General features: G+C 39.9%; 1 protein-coding gene across 3 annotated transcripts in view; it reads left to right on the forward strand.

The window, feature by feature from the left end:
• The window catches only part of KCNK2 (potassium two pore domain channel subfamily K member 2), a 133506-nt gene that overhangs the window by 38827 nt on the left and 82129 nt on the right, over positions 1–12550 (forward strand). The gene's annotated exons all lie outside the window — the stretch shown is intronic.

Raw genomic sequence — 12550 nt, forward strand, 5'->3', positions numbered from 1 at the left:
TTTTCTATGAAGTGCTTATTTGCTGTCATGTTTTTCTTTTGAAATTTTAACTCTTCATTTTAGTAGATTGTGCCTGTTGTTATATACTGTTCCATTGCAAATGCTTTACAGCTTGTTTTATGTACATGACTTTTTTTTTTTTTTTGCCATTAGACAAAATCTATACAAATGAACTCTCAAACGTGAGAATAGCAGAAAGAATGAAAGCTGGGGTCCTGATATTTTGCCTTTTAATCATTATTTATTATGGTGTTGGAAAGGGTCATAAAAGAGGTACATGGTTTGTTTTTTGAGCTTGACCATGTAAATGCTTGGCATTTGGTAGGTAACAGATTGGTCCCAGTTCATGTCCTTTTTCTCCTAGTTGTTCAGAGTCTGAGGGCTACCCAGAGAATCTAAATACAGGCCCCTAATGAAAGCCATTCGGTGAGGATTGGGAAGGGTTACAGCCAGCCTGCTCATGGAAGGAACTGGGTTTATGACACAATTTTGAAGAAAAGGAAGGAAATTTACTTACTGCAATTACACAGGGATTTCAGCTGTGAGAAAATACATGTAAAAAAAGAACTTGTTCCTTTCCACATGCAGTTATGAAGAGATTTTTCTCTTATGGGACTGACCTCTGATTAGAGAGTAAATTAAAATTCTAAAATTTTCAATTTTCTTCTTTGATGTTATTGAAACATGAAGCATATAAAGTTCCATATCAATATTTTATATCAAAGTCCTATTTGAGATAAGCTAGAGCATTTATGGATGAACTCTTGCTTAAAAGTCTTCTTTTTAAATAGGAATCTGTAGCTTTGTGTCTTTATAGGAATCTACTGCAGTGCCTGTTTGCACTGGATCACTTGCCAGTGAAATAAATACCTTAGTGTGTTGACTTTTGCCTTTGTTAAGAGGTCAAAAGACTGTGTTTACTCTTATATTTCCATCGGCTAGGTCAAAAGTTGTGTGGCTGTGAAAATCTGGAAGAATGGCAACCTTGATTTCTAACCATAATAACAGGTTAAATTTGGGGCTTAGACATCTTGGCCATTCCTACTTATGGAAATAACTATTTATTGTGTAAACTACTTAGAGTCTGTAAGAAAAAAAAAAAAAACACCTCACAGACAGAGTGAGAATGGTTTGTTTCTGCCCAATGAAAACTCAGAAGTCCAAGTTATAACTCATCATGACCACCGCTCAATTATGTTGCAGGAGACTCAGTCATTATACAGACTTACTGTTGCATCACAGGTTTATAAACAGTCTCATTCTTTGAATCCCAAAATTCAGTAAGTTTTGCAGACATATACTTCAAGACATGAAAAAGAAAATAAACCATTATTACTAGTCTTAACCCAAATTATAGCCATTAAGCACAGTAGCTGATTATTTAGGTTGTTTAGGTAGCTGCCTGACAGCCCAAATTTCCTACTGTTCTGTCTCAAGCAGTAGTCTTAGGTGAATTAAGTCATTCTGTGTCACCTACACTCCATGGTCTTTTACTGCTAGGTTGAAGTCATCTCCTGTGACCTTGTGCTAGATTATGACCCAGGATAGGATAAAAAGTTTGATCTCTTTTATAAGTTTCCATTTGAGAGTCAAATTATGATTCCATAAAATTATAATTATTAATATTGCCAATGGGAATAATTGGTAAGGTTTGTAGTGTGTTTTGGCAATTGTGTTTCTGTGTGGGTGCAAACTGTTGAAATCTTTACTTAGTATATACTAAGTTGATCTTCTGTATATAAAGAGAATTGAAAATGAATCTTGATGAAGAATGGGATGGGAGAGGGAGTGGGAGATGGGTTGGTTGTGGGTGGGAGGGAGGTTATGGTGGGAAAAAGCCGCTATAATCCAAACGTTGTACTTTGGAAATTTATATTTATTAAATAAAAGTTAAAAAAAAAAGTAACCTGTAGTACCAGCTGCATTGCATTAGTTCTTTGAAAATAGGACTTGGCAAGGCTTTGGAAAAAATATGACATTGGCTTTTATTGGGTGCCCAGGACAGACAGTGCTTCATGGAACTAGGTAGGCTGCAGTTGTCCAGGGTTTTTCTATTCAATTTTGTTGGTTTGTTTAAGAAGCAAACATGACCCTTACTGTTCATTGGAAATAATGCTCTAGGGAAATTCATTTATACAAAATAGCATTTTCAAACTTAAGATATACTTTTAGAGAATCTCTTCATGTATCTGTTTACTCTTTCCAAAGTCATATGCTTCCAAATTTTTTAAGAATTCTGTTCCACATTTACATAGGCTGAAATCCATTCTTGACTATGTTTTTTTTCTTAAATCTCACTTCCCATCCATTACCCAATCCTGATGGTCCTGCCTTTAAAGTAGATACATGTTTTTAACTACTGCTCACCATTCAAACTATTCTGGTCCAAACCATGTCAGCATTGTCACAGGAACCTGCTCATCTGGGATTTCCAGTTCAGAGTAAAATTTTTGGTTCCTTTGCTGTCTACCTTAATAAGATGCAAGTTCTATGAGTATAGGAGTTTGTGTACATTTCTATCTTTTCTGTATCCTCAATGCTTGTCATGCAGTAGGTGCTTAGTAGTTATTTTTGGACTTATAAACAAATAGGCATTCTAAATGGTGTGAACTGTGGCTTATTGGAAATTTAAAAACATTAAATTAATAGTTATAATATTAAATTCTTAGCTTTTTCAACAAATCTCACTACTAACTTATTTTTTTAATTAATTTATTTAACAAATATATACTGTTGCTCTGCTACTGAGAAGATAAAATTCTCATTGTTTAATCTGAGAGCAAAGGGTTCAAATCAACATTTATTGATATTAGTGTGCTTGGTTAGGAGAATTTAATGGAAAAGTATAGGAGTGACACTTTACAGTGATAGTTGGGTAGGTGAGTGAGTGAGAAGGGGCAGTGTTTGCCACTATTTCCTCTGTAGGCATTGCCCTGAGACTGGGAAGAGGATGGGGATTTGCCATGTGAGTAAAGGTGGAGAGGGACCATTTCAGGCATACGAAGCTCATGTGAAGAAGAGTCGTGGTAGGAGACAGTATGGTCTGGGTGCTATGCTTTGTCTAGAATGACTGCCATTGAAGTGATTCATCCTCAGGACTGTATAAATCAGTAAGTCAGTGTCAGTAGCTTCCAGTGGCTCAATGTTAAGTTACTCTGCTTCTGCAGAAAGATAAAGGAAGCAAGGACGTGGTCTCTGCTTGTACATTCTCATACAATCCCTAAACAACAGCAAAAATAACTCAGATACTCATATGTTACATGAACCAAAAAGGACTGTAAAAATGGAGAGAACAGGAAAGAACATGTGGGCCCTAGCTGAGAGGAAGAGCTAAGTAGTGGAGAAATTGGATTTGAATGTGCTTTGAAGAGTATGTTCTGATTTAAACAGGTAAGAGGTGAAAAGCCTTCAGTCTTTGGCATGACTAGCAAAGACCCAAAGAGAGAAAGGAACTTGATTTATTTTGGGGGTAGAAAAGTAGGCACATGAGTATACCAGAGGAATTATTTAACATAGTAGTGGACAGTACTACTGACTGCTTTAAAGGGGAAGAATACAATTGGATATAATTTGAGTTTTGAACAAGAGTTTGGACCTACTGTAATAATATAGAACATGGATTTTTGGGAAAAGGGATGTGACCGACAATACAGGATACATCAGTCAGGAAGAGGTTAAGTGGAAGTAGATAGCTCAGCTGAGAGAGCAAGTAGAAGGCCGTGGCTGGGAGCCACAGAGAGGGGATGAGCATATTGACTGGGGTGATTTGAGTTGTTGTTTGAGGATGAGAATAAGACAGCTAATTCTATGTAAGAATCAACATGTCTTTATGATTAATAGAATGAAGACAGAGAAGTCAAAATTTCAGGATGAATTGAATCCTTAGGCAGTGGGCTTGCAATTTGCAGTACTAGTTGATCCTATTAAGAGAAAACAATAAAACAGTGACCAAATTTGTATGCACTGTGTTATTTTAGGCATTTATATTTTAGTACTCCCCCCCCCCCTTTTTGTTAATCAGTATTTAATTCAACCAGAGTAGTAATAGGAGATAGATAAGCCCCCTCCTGAAGTTCCCTTTGGGATTGAAGAGACAAATGACCAATTAGAACATTAATAAATAAGCCCACGAATGATTGCAATCAGTGCTATAAAAGAAGTTCATGTGCAAGGATAGAGTAGAAATGCAACAGCAAAGTGAGTGGGAGGTGTTCTAAAGAAAGATGATTCAAAAACTCCCTGAAGAGGTGACATTTAAACTGAAACCTGGAGGATGGAAAGAAACCAGTTATGGAAAGAAAAGTCAAAGATGGGTTCAGGCAGAGGGCACAGCAGTGACAGAGATCCCGAATGGGGCCGTGTTCAAGGACTACAGATGAGGCCATGTCACTGACCCCAGAGGCCTGCAGGAAGGGTCAGCAGGAGCGATAGAGGGTAGCAAGATAAGTGGGAGCCAGAGCAAGTAGTCCTGGATAGGCCGTGATAACACTCTACATGCAGTTGGAAGCCATTGAAAGATTCAAGCAGAAGAGAGGTATGCTGTGACTCCAGGTGCCATTTGGAGGGCAAGAGTAGAAGCAGGGAGGCAGATGAGGAGTGTGGTATAATTGAAAAATCTATGTATTCTTTGTCTCTAGTTTCTGGCACAGGGCTTCTAAAGCTCAAAATTTTCTGATTGCTATGATATCTTAAATTATTCACAAAGAGCCCCTTACAACCATACCTGTATATATGCTAGTAAGGTACCTTCAGAATGGAAGCCAGAGGAGGAGTCAACCATGTGGTTAGAGATTCGGAACTTTCAGCACCACTCCTAGGCCTGCAGGTTGGACAGAGGTTGAAAGGACCTCAATCGCCGATGGCCAGTGAGTTCATCGGTTGTGCCTATGTAATGGATCCTTCATAAAATCCTCTAAATGAAAGGGCTGGAGAGCTCTCTGGTGCATACATGCCTAGGAGAGAGTGGACTGTGGAAGCTGCTCTCCCCCCCTCAAACCTCCCCTCCCAACAATAAACACTCTGTGCCTCTTGTATTTGGCTGCTCAATCCTCCATAATAAGCCAGTATTCATAAATAGATTGCCTGAGTTTTGTCAGTCTGTCTAGGGAATTTCCAAACCTGAGAGCATCATGGGAACTCCTGAGTTTGTAGCCAGCCAGGCAGAAGTGTGGGCAGCCTGGCATTCTCTTTGCTGCTAGTGTCTGATACAGGGTGGTTCTGTGGGACGGTGCCCTTAACCTGGAGGGCAGGTGATTTTAAAAAGGTTTACAGATGGCAATAAACCCAGCTCTTAGAATAGTGCCATAGGGAACTTATGGCATTACACTTTAACTTGTTTTTTAAAGCCAATAAGAAATCAGTTAAATTCTAGGAGAGGTAGTTGGCAAAAATAATGTAATGGATGACTGTATTCTACTGTGAGGTCGATTTAAAGATTAGCATAAAATATAAGATGATTTACCTGACGGCACTGCAATTATATTTAATGTAATTATACATTAATACATATAACTGTAATTAATATAATTTAATATAATTAAAACAATAAAATTTTCCCCAGTGGAAGCTAAACTGGAATTCCAGGGTCAGGCATGGCCTAAGTTGATCACTGGATCCTCATGATCTCGGAGTATCAGGATGCACCAAACATGGCCACCACTGCTATTTCCAGTGACTTTCAGATCCCAAAGAATTTCCTGGGAGTAACAATTCTCCTGTTCACCAAGGACTCTTATTTTCTACCACTTGGATTTAGAGACTGAATTTGATTATGCAGTATCTATGTTACTTTTTTAAAGGATATTTTATAGTTTTGTTTCTATATTTTGAGCTAGCATCAAGAGTTTTCAATAGTTTGAGTCACTAAAGATGTTATAATGGTTATTACAGATTTACTGCAAACCTGTATTTCTCCAGATTGGCATAAGTGATTAGAAAAACAAAACCAAAAAAGACAAATCTCATGAAAACAATTTAGTATGTAGAGTAATCTTAACAAACAATTCCATTAAAAAAACTGTTTTGGAAAGATTATGTTGAAAATTTTGTGGAGCATTGTGCTTGTTCTTAGCAGGCAGGCTAATACCTTTCTGTCAGATTTCTGTGAGATGTGGTAGAAAGCCGCATAAGTTAAAAGGGTGAGGAAGCATTGTGTTTTCTGCACAACTCCGTGGCTACAAAGTCCACTGCTGAAACTTGGAAATGAATGGACTTGAACCAGTGGTGTAGAATTTGACAGTAAGTGTTTTTACTGTGGGATGATGCCATCACAGCTGTGCACGCTGGGTGCTAACTTATTAAGTTGGTACACTCCTAACTGTGATATTTCACTTGTTTCTTAGATGTTCTCAGAGAACTGTGTATTGGATTTTGGAAACCCATTTTAAATAACAGGGTTCTTTCAGACAGTTTAAAAGGCAAATTTTTGCAAGATGACTTCCAGCTCTGACTCTATGGTCTCATTGCCCTTTTCTTTATATTAAATTAATAAAGTTTATGATTTTTGCAAAATATATAATTCTGGGATTGTGTAGTCTAACTATAGAAGTTGAAATTAAATTGTTTTGGGTCTTTGACTCTCTATTATTCTTTTTTTTTAAAGATTTATTTATTTATTTGAAAGTCAGAGTTACACAGAGAGAGAAGGAGAGTCAGAGAGAAAGAGAGAGGTCTTCCATCCACTGGTTCACTCCCCAGGTGGCCGTAACAGCTGGAGCTGTGCTGATCTGAAGCCAGGAGCCAGGAGCTTATTCTGGGTCTCCCACGTGGGTGCAGGGACCCAAGGACTTGGGCCATCTTCTGATGCTCTCCCAGGCCATAGCAGAGAGCTAGATTGGAAGTGGAGCAGCTGGGACTCAAACCAGCGTCCATATGGAATGCTAAAGCTGCAGTTGGCTGCTTTACCTACTACACCATAGCGCCAGCCCCTCTCTTACTCTTCGTATCCACTTAAATTAGTGAAAATAAAATATATCTCAAGATGGTAACTTAGGCTCCAGTCATTCAAAATCTTCATGTCAGCTTATTTGTTTTCTAAGTTGGAATGTGTTTCTCAGAGAAACTTTCTTATGAATAGTACTTGAGTTTTCAGAGTACAAGATTATATTTGAGTGGTAATAAAGGTGAGTTACTGAATAGGTAGTACTATAGAACGCAAATCAATAATGAACTAGATTAATCATCTTTCATTGCATACGTTCATATTACGTCAGCAAAAAAAAAAAAAAAGACCTTCCAATCAGAGCACCTGGCATTCACCATCTGGTGCCAGATGACAAGAGCTTTGGGCACATTCTGGAATGATTGTCTCAGGAGGTAGGCAGACTTTTATTTCTTCACAACAGAGGAACGCAGGACATCCTACTGTAGATCTAACAGAAGTTCCAGCAGGAAGGAGTCTCGCCATGTGGTATCCGCATTGTAATCATTCCTAACTTGGATGTATTTGAGTCATGAGTTGCTTATATTCTGAAACTAAATATACTCATATACATTTCTGCATATTTTTGTAAAGTTGGTAATAACATATTTTTAATTTTCTGGAAACCCATCACTGTCAAATGTTGTGATCTTGAAATTACTCAAAAATTAGAAGCAAGCAATTGTCATGGAGTTCATAGCCTGAATAAATACATAATCTTTTCTTTCTTCTTCCCTCCCTTCCTAACCTCTGAAATTCAATGTTATTTGTCCTAAATTATAGATTTTATAGAACATTTTCTGGCTACCAGATCTGCAAGTATTGCTCTGAATATCATTAACACTAGGTGAGATGCTTATCAGAAAAATACTTTTTTGTAAGCATCTCAAGTGTTTCATTTGATAAGAAAAGAATGTAATAATGTTTGTCCAGGCCTGTCTACTTCCAGTTAGTAATTATGCCACATATTTGTTTTCTCCCCAATTCTTTTTAAAAAAAAATACTTTTTGGACTTGTGCAGTCTTACTCTTGGAAAATAGGCATTATCGTATGGTACTGTAAATACTGCATGATGTTTACAAAAGAAGTACCTGTGCCAAATGACCTTTATGTTCAAGTATCATGGTTTATGTGCATGTAAAATACAATGCAAATGTGGCCAATTCTAACTGGAAAGGAATTTCATGTAGTCAGCTCTTCGTCCTGACATAGCATTGAAGGAATAGTGATAATAGGAACAATTGAAAGTCATAGGTCATCAAAAAATGCACGTTAATGACCAGTCATCTTCCCCTCTCAACTTTATTCCTAAAATAACGAACAAATGGCCAAGTTTAGTTGATGTGTCCTACCTCCCCCTTCTCAGCATAGATTTCCTTTTCTGAACATGCCAACAAAGAGTGAAATTCCCAAAGGCAAACAGCAAGTGAAGAAAAAATGAAAGAATGGTGTGAAGGAAAAATCCATTTTCTCCCACTATCCTCCTACTACTCAACATGGCACTCCCGACAGCAACTGTGTGATGGTTTCTCTCACATACTGACAAGTTCTCCTTGGTCACCAACAGGGAGACCTCCCGTTCAATCCAGTTCTGACACCACCCATCTGAGTTGTCATCAGATCCCACAGGTTAGAGGGTGAGAACCCTGATGCCACGCCCAAGTTTAAGACTCTAGAAATCCTGACCAATTGGCTGTAAACCAACTCCCTCCTCAGGATTGAATGTTGGCTGGAGCAGCTCACAGAACTCAGGGAAATAGTTTACGTACATTTACCAGTTTATCATAGAGAGCATTGCAAAGGATGCTGATGAGCAGCCAGATAAAGAGGTGCATAGGACAGGGTACTCCTATGGGGGACAGGCTGCAGAGCTTCCATGTCCTCTCCAGTCGTGCCACCGGCCTGGCACTCCAGTCTTTATCAGCCTAGGAGCTCTCTGAACCCTTCAGTTCAGGGATTTTGATGGAGCCTTCTTCAGGTAGGCATGATTGATTATTAACTCCAGCTCCAGTCTTCTCCTTGGCGAATGGGAGCTGAGGCTGGAAGTTCCAAGCTTTGAACCATGGCGTGGACTTTCTTGTCATCTGTCTCCATCTAGGAACCCGGGAGTCTTGTCATTTAAATAAAAATGCTGCCAGGACTCTATTGTTCAAGAAATGGCAAGGGTTTTAGGAGCTCTGGGCTGGATGATGATGGCAACTGAGAATGAAGACCCAAGTATGCATTTCTTTTTTTTTTCTTTTTTTTTAATTTTTATTTTTGACAGGTAGAGTGGACAGTGAGAGAGAGAGACAGAGAGAAAGGTCTTCCTTTTTGCCGTTGGTTCACCCTCCAATGGCTGCCGCGGCAGGCGCCCTGCGGCTGGCGCACCATGCTGATCCGAAGGCAGGAGCCAGGTGCTTCTCCTGGTCTCCCATGGGGTGCAGGGCCCAAGGGCTTGGGCCATCCTCCACTGCACTCCCAGGTCACAGCAGAGAGTTGGCCTGGAAGAGGGGCAACCGAGACAGAATCCGGCGCCCCGACCGGGACTAGAACCTGGTGTGCGGGCGCTGCAAGGCCGAGGATTAGCCTGTTGAGCCACGGCGCTGGCCTCCAAGTATGCATTTCTTAGTATAAGTTGTTATATCATGAGGGGTATGGAATAAGTCAAAATCTGTCTAAGTAGCTACTATCTCAAGAAAGTTTTTTTTTAAAAAAGATTTAAAAAAAATTTTTTTGAAAGGCAGAAAGAGAGGGACAGAGAGAGGTGGGGGGAATCTTTTATCTGCTCCCTAAATAAAGCCAGGAGCCAGGAGCCAGGAGCCAGGAGCCAGGAACTCCATCTAGTTGCTCCACGTTGGCAGCACAGGCCCAAGCAGTTGAACCATCATCTGCTGCCTCCCATGATGTGTTAGCAAGAGGCTGGCTCAGAAGTGGAGGAGTCAGAACTGAACCAGTGCTATGGTAAGGAATGCAGGTGTCCCAAGTAGTGGCTTAACCTGCTATTCCACAGTGTCCACTCCACAAATGGATGTTTTTAATAGATCATTTCTTTTTTTTTTTTTTAAATTTTTGACAGGCAGAGTGGACAGTGAGAGAGAGAGAGACAGAGAGAAAGGTCTTCCTTTTGCCGTTGGTTCACCCTCCAATGGCCGCCGCGGCTGGCGCGCTGCGGCCGGCGCACCGCGCTGTTCCGATGGCAGGAGCCAGGTGCTTCTCCTGGTCTCCCATGGGGTGCAGGGCCCAAGAACTTGGGCCATCCTCCACTGCACTCCCCGGCCACAGCAGAGAGCTGGCCTGGAAGAGGGGCAACTGGGACAGAATCGGTGCCCCGACCGGGACTAGAACCCGGTGTGCCGGCGCCGCAAGGCGGAGGATTAGCCTACTGAGCCGCGGCGCCGGCCTTTAATAGATCATTTCAGTGGTGCTGCAGGCAACCTGATGAAGCTGTGCTTTAAATTCACTTGATGAAAAACAGGAAGACTGGGGACCTGGCCTCCCACTAATACTATACTACAACTGTCCTGTTCACATTCATCTATTCTGCTTGGAATGAACACGTTTCTCCCTGTATTATTATTATTATTATTATTATTATTATTATTATTATTTTAAAGATGATGTTACAGAGAGGGGGGGTGGAGAGACATACACAGAGATATCTTCCATCTGCTGGTCACTCCCCAAATGGTTGCAACAACCAGGGCTGGGTCAGACTGAAACCAGGAGCTGGGAGCTTCCTTCAGGTCTCCCACGTGGTCAACAGGGACCCAAGCACTTGGGCCTGTTTCTGCTGCTTTTCCCTGGTCATTAGCAAGGAGCTGGATCAGAAGTGGAGCAGCCAGGACATGAACCAGTATCCATATGGGATTCCTGCATCCGTGGTGGCTTGGCCCACATTGCCACAATGCTAGCCCTAATTTTTAAGGAGTGATACAATAGAAGAACAGGCAGTTTCATTTCCTAAAAACCTAAGTTCAGGTTTTTGTCTTTGCCACTCTCAGGTTGTCTTCTTTAGAACACCACAGTTCTGTTAGCCTTAATTTTCTCATTTGCCAGGTGGGGCTGATATTTTTTACAGTGAGAATTGTTGTGAAGGTGGAATAAGATTGTATGTCAAAGTAGTTTGCATGCTGAATAATTGTATACAATTTGACAGCAGCTGACTTTATCATTAGAAAATTTTCATTATCAGAGTGAGCCAATATAAATGTTTATACAATTATTTATGTCACCAATGTTTCCAAGAACAGAAACTATAATGTTAAATATTTAGCTGATACATTTTAATTCTTATGATACATATACATTTCTCCTTATGTAACAAAGTTTTCTTTAACATATTTTGAATGTACAAAATTCAGTCTCACATCCACAGTGCTGTGTTTCTTAGTTCATTTGCATTTTGGTTTAATGGATTGAATGGACTGATTATTTAATGTTCTATGGATAATCCAAAATGTGATAATAAAAACAATATATAATGCACCTTGCAATGTTACTGTAAGCTAATTGAGTATAATAAAAATTAATTTTAGTACAAACCTGTTTCCTGTCATTTTCTAGCCCTTGTAACAAGGTATGCTGAGTTATTTCCTATAACTATATCCTGCATCTTGCTTTGTAAAATAAAAGCTTACTTCTTGTTCATATTGAGTGTCCAGTGTGGGTAGACAGGAGGATGCTGCGTGGTGTGTTTGCGTGGAGACCTCTGTGGATGGTGCTGCTTTCCAGATCCTTCCATAATTGTTGTGGCCTAAGGAGGAGGGCAGAGCACTTCGCCCACTCACCAGTAAGGGTTCATAGAAGTTCATACTTTATTTTCACTCACAAGACATTGGCTAAACCAACTTCAAGAGCATACATGGGAAAATAGAATCCTCCCATGAGCTCAGAGCAGGCTATTTAATAATAACCTAAATAATCACATTAATTATGTTTTTCAACAAATCTAATTGAATACCTTCTTTTAATGTTATTTAATATTCAAACTCATGAAACACTATGATAAGAAAATATATTTTATACTTTAATTTGTTTTTTCATATTATGTATTAATTTTGTACTAAAGAAGATTTTTATTTTTCATATGTGATAATGAGTTTTCTTGTGTTATTGAAAAGCATGATGTTTAGCCTGTGCTGTGGCTCACTAGGCTAATCCTCTGCCTGCAGCGCCAGTACTCCAGGTTCTAGTCCCGGATGGGGTGCCAGTTCTGTCCCGGTTGCTCCTCTTCTCTGGTTGCTCTCTGCTGTAGCCTGGGAAGGCAGTGGAGGATGACCCAAGTGCTTGGGCCCTGCACCCACATGGGAGACCAGGAGGAAGCAGCTGGCTCCTGGCTTTGGATCATCGCAGCGCACCGGCCGTAGCGGCCGTTTCGGGGGTGAACCAACAGAAGGAAGACCTTTCTCTCTGTCTCTCTCTCACTGTCTAACCTGCCTGTCCAAAAAAAAAAAAAAAACAAAAAACAAAAACAAACAAACAAAAATGATGTTTCAAAAGGACCTCCCTAAAGAGTGGTCTCATCAGTGAAACTGTCTCAAAATACATATATGTTAGGTCTTTATTGTAGCATTTTGGCAGAGATTTTTGCATTATTGGTACGATTATTTAGGAATTCCACAATGAGTTAGTTTTGTAGCAGTGATCAAT

Source organism: Lepus europaeus, chromosome 14, assembly GCF_033115175.1.
Source record: "Lepus europaeus isolate LE1 chromosome 14, mLepTim1.pri, whole genome shotgun sequence".
NCBI lineage: Eukaryota > Metazoa > Chordata > Mammalia > Lagomorpha > Leporidae > Lepus > Lepus europaeus.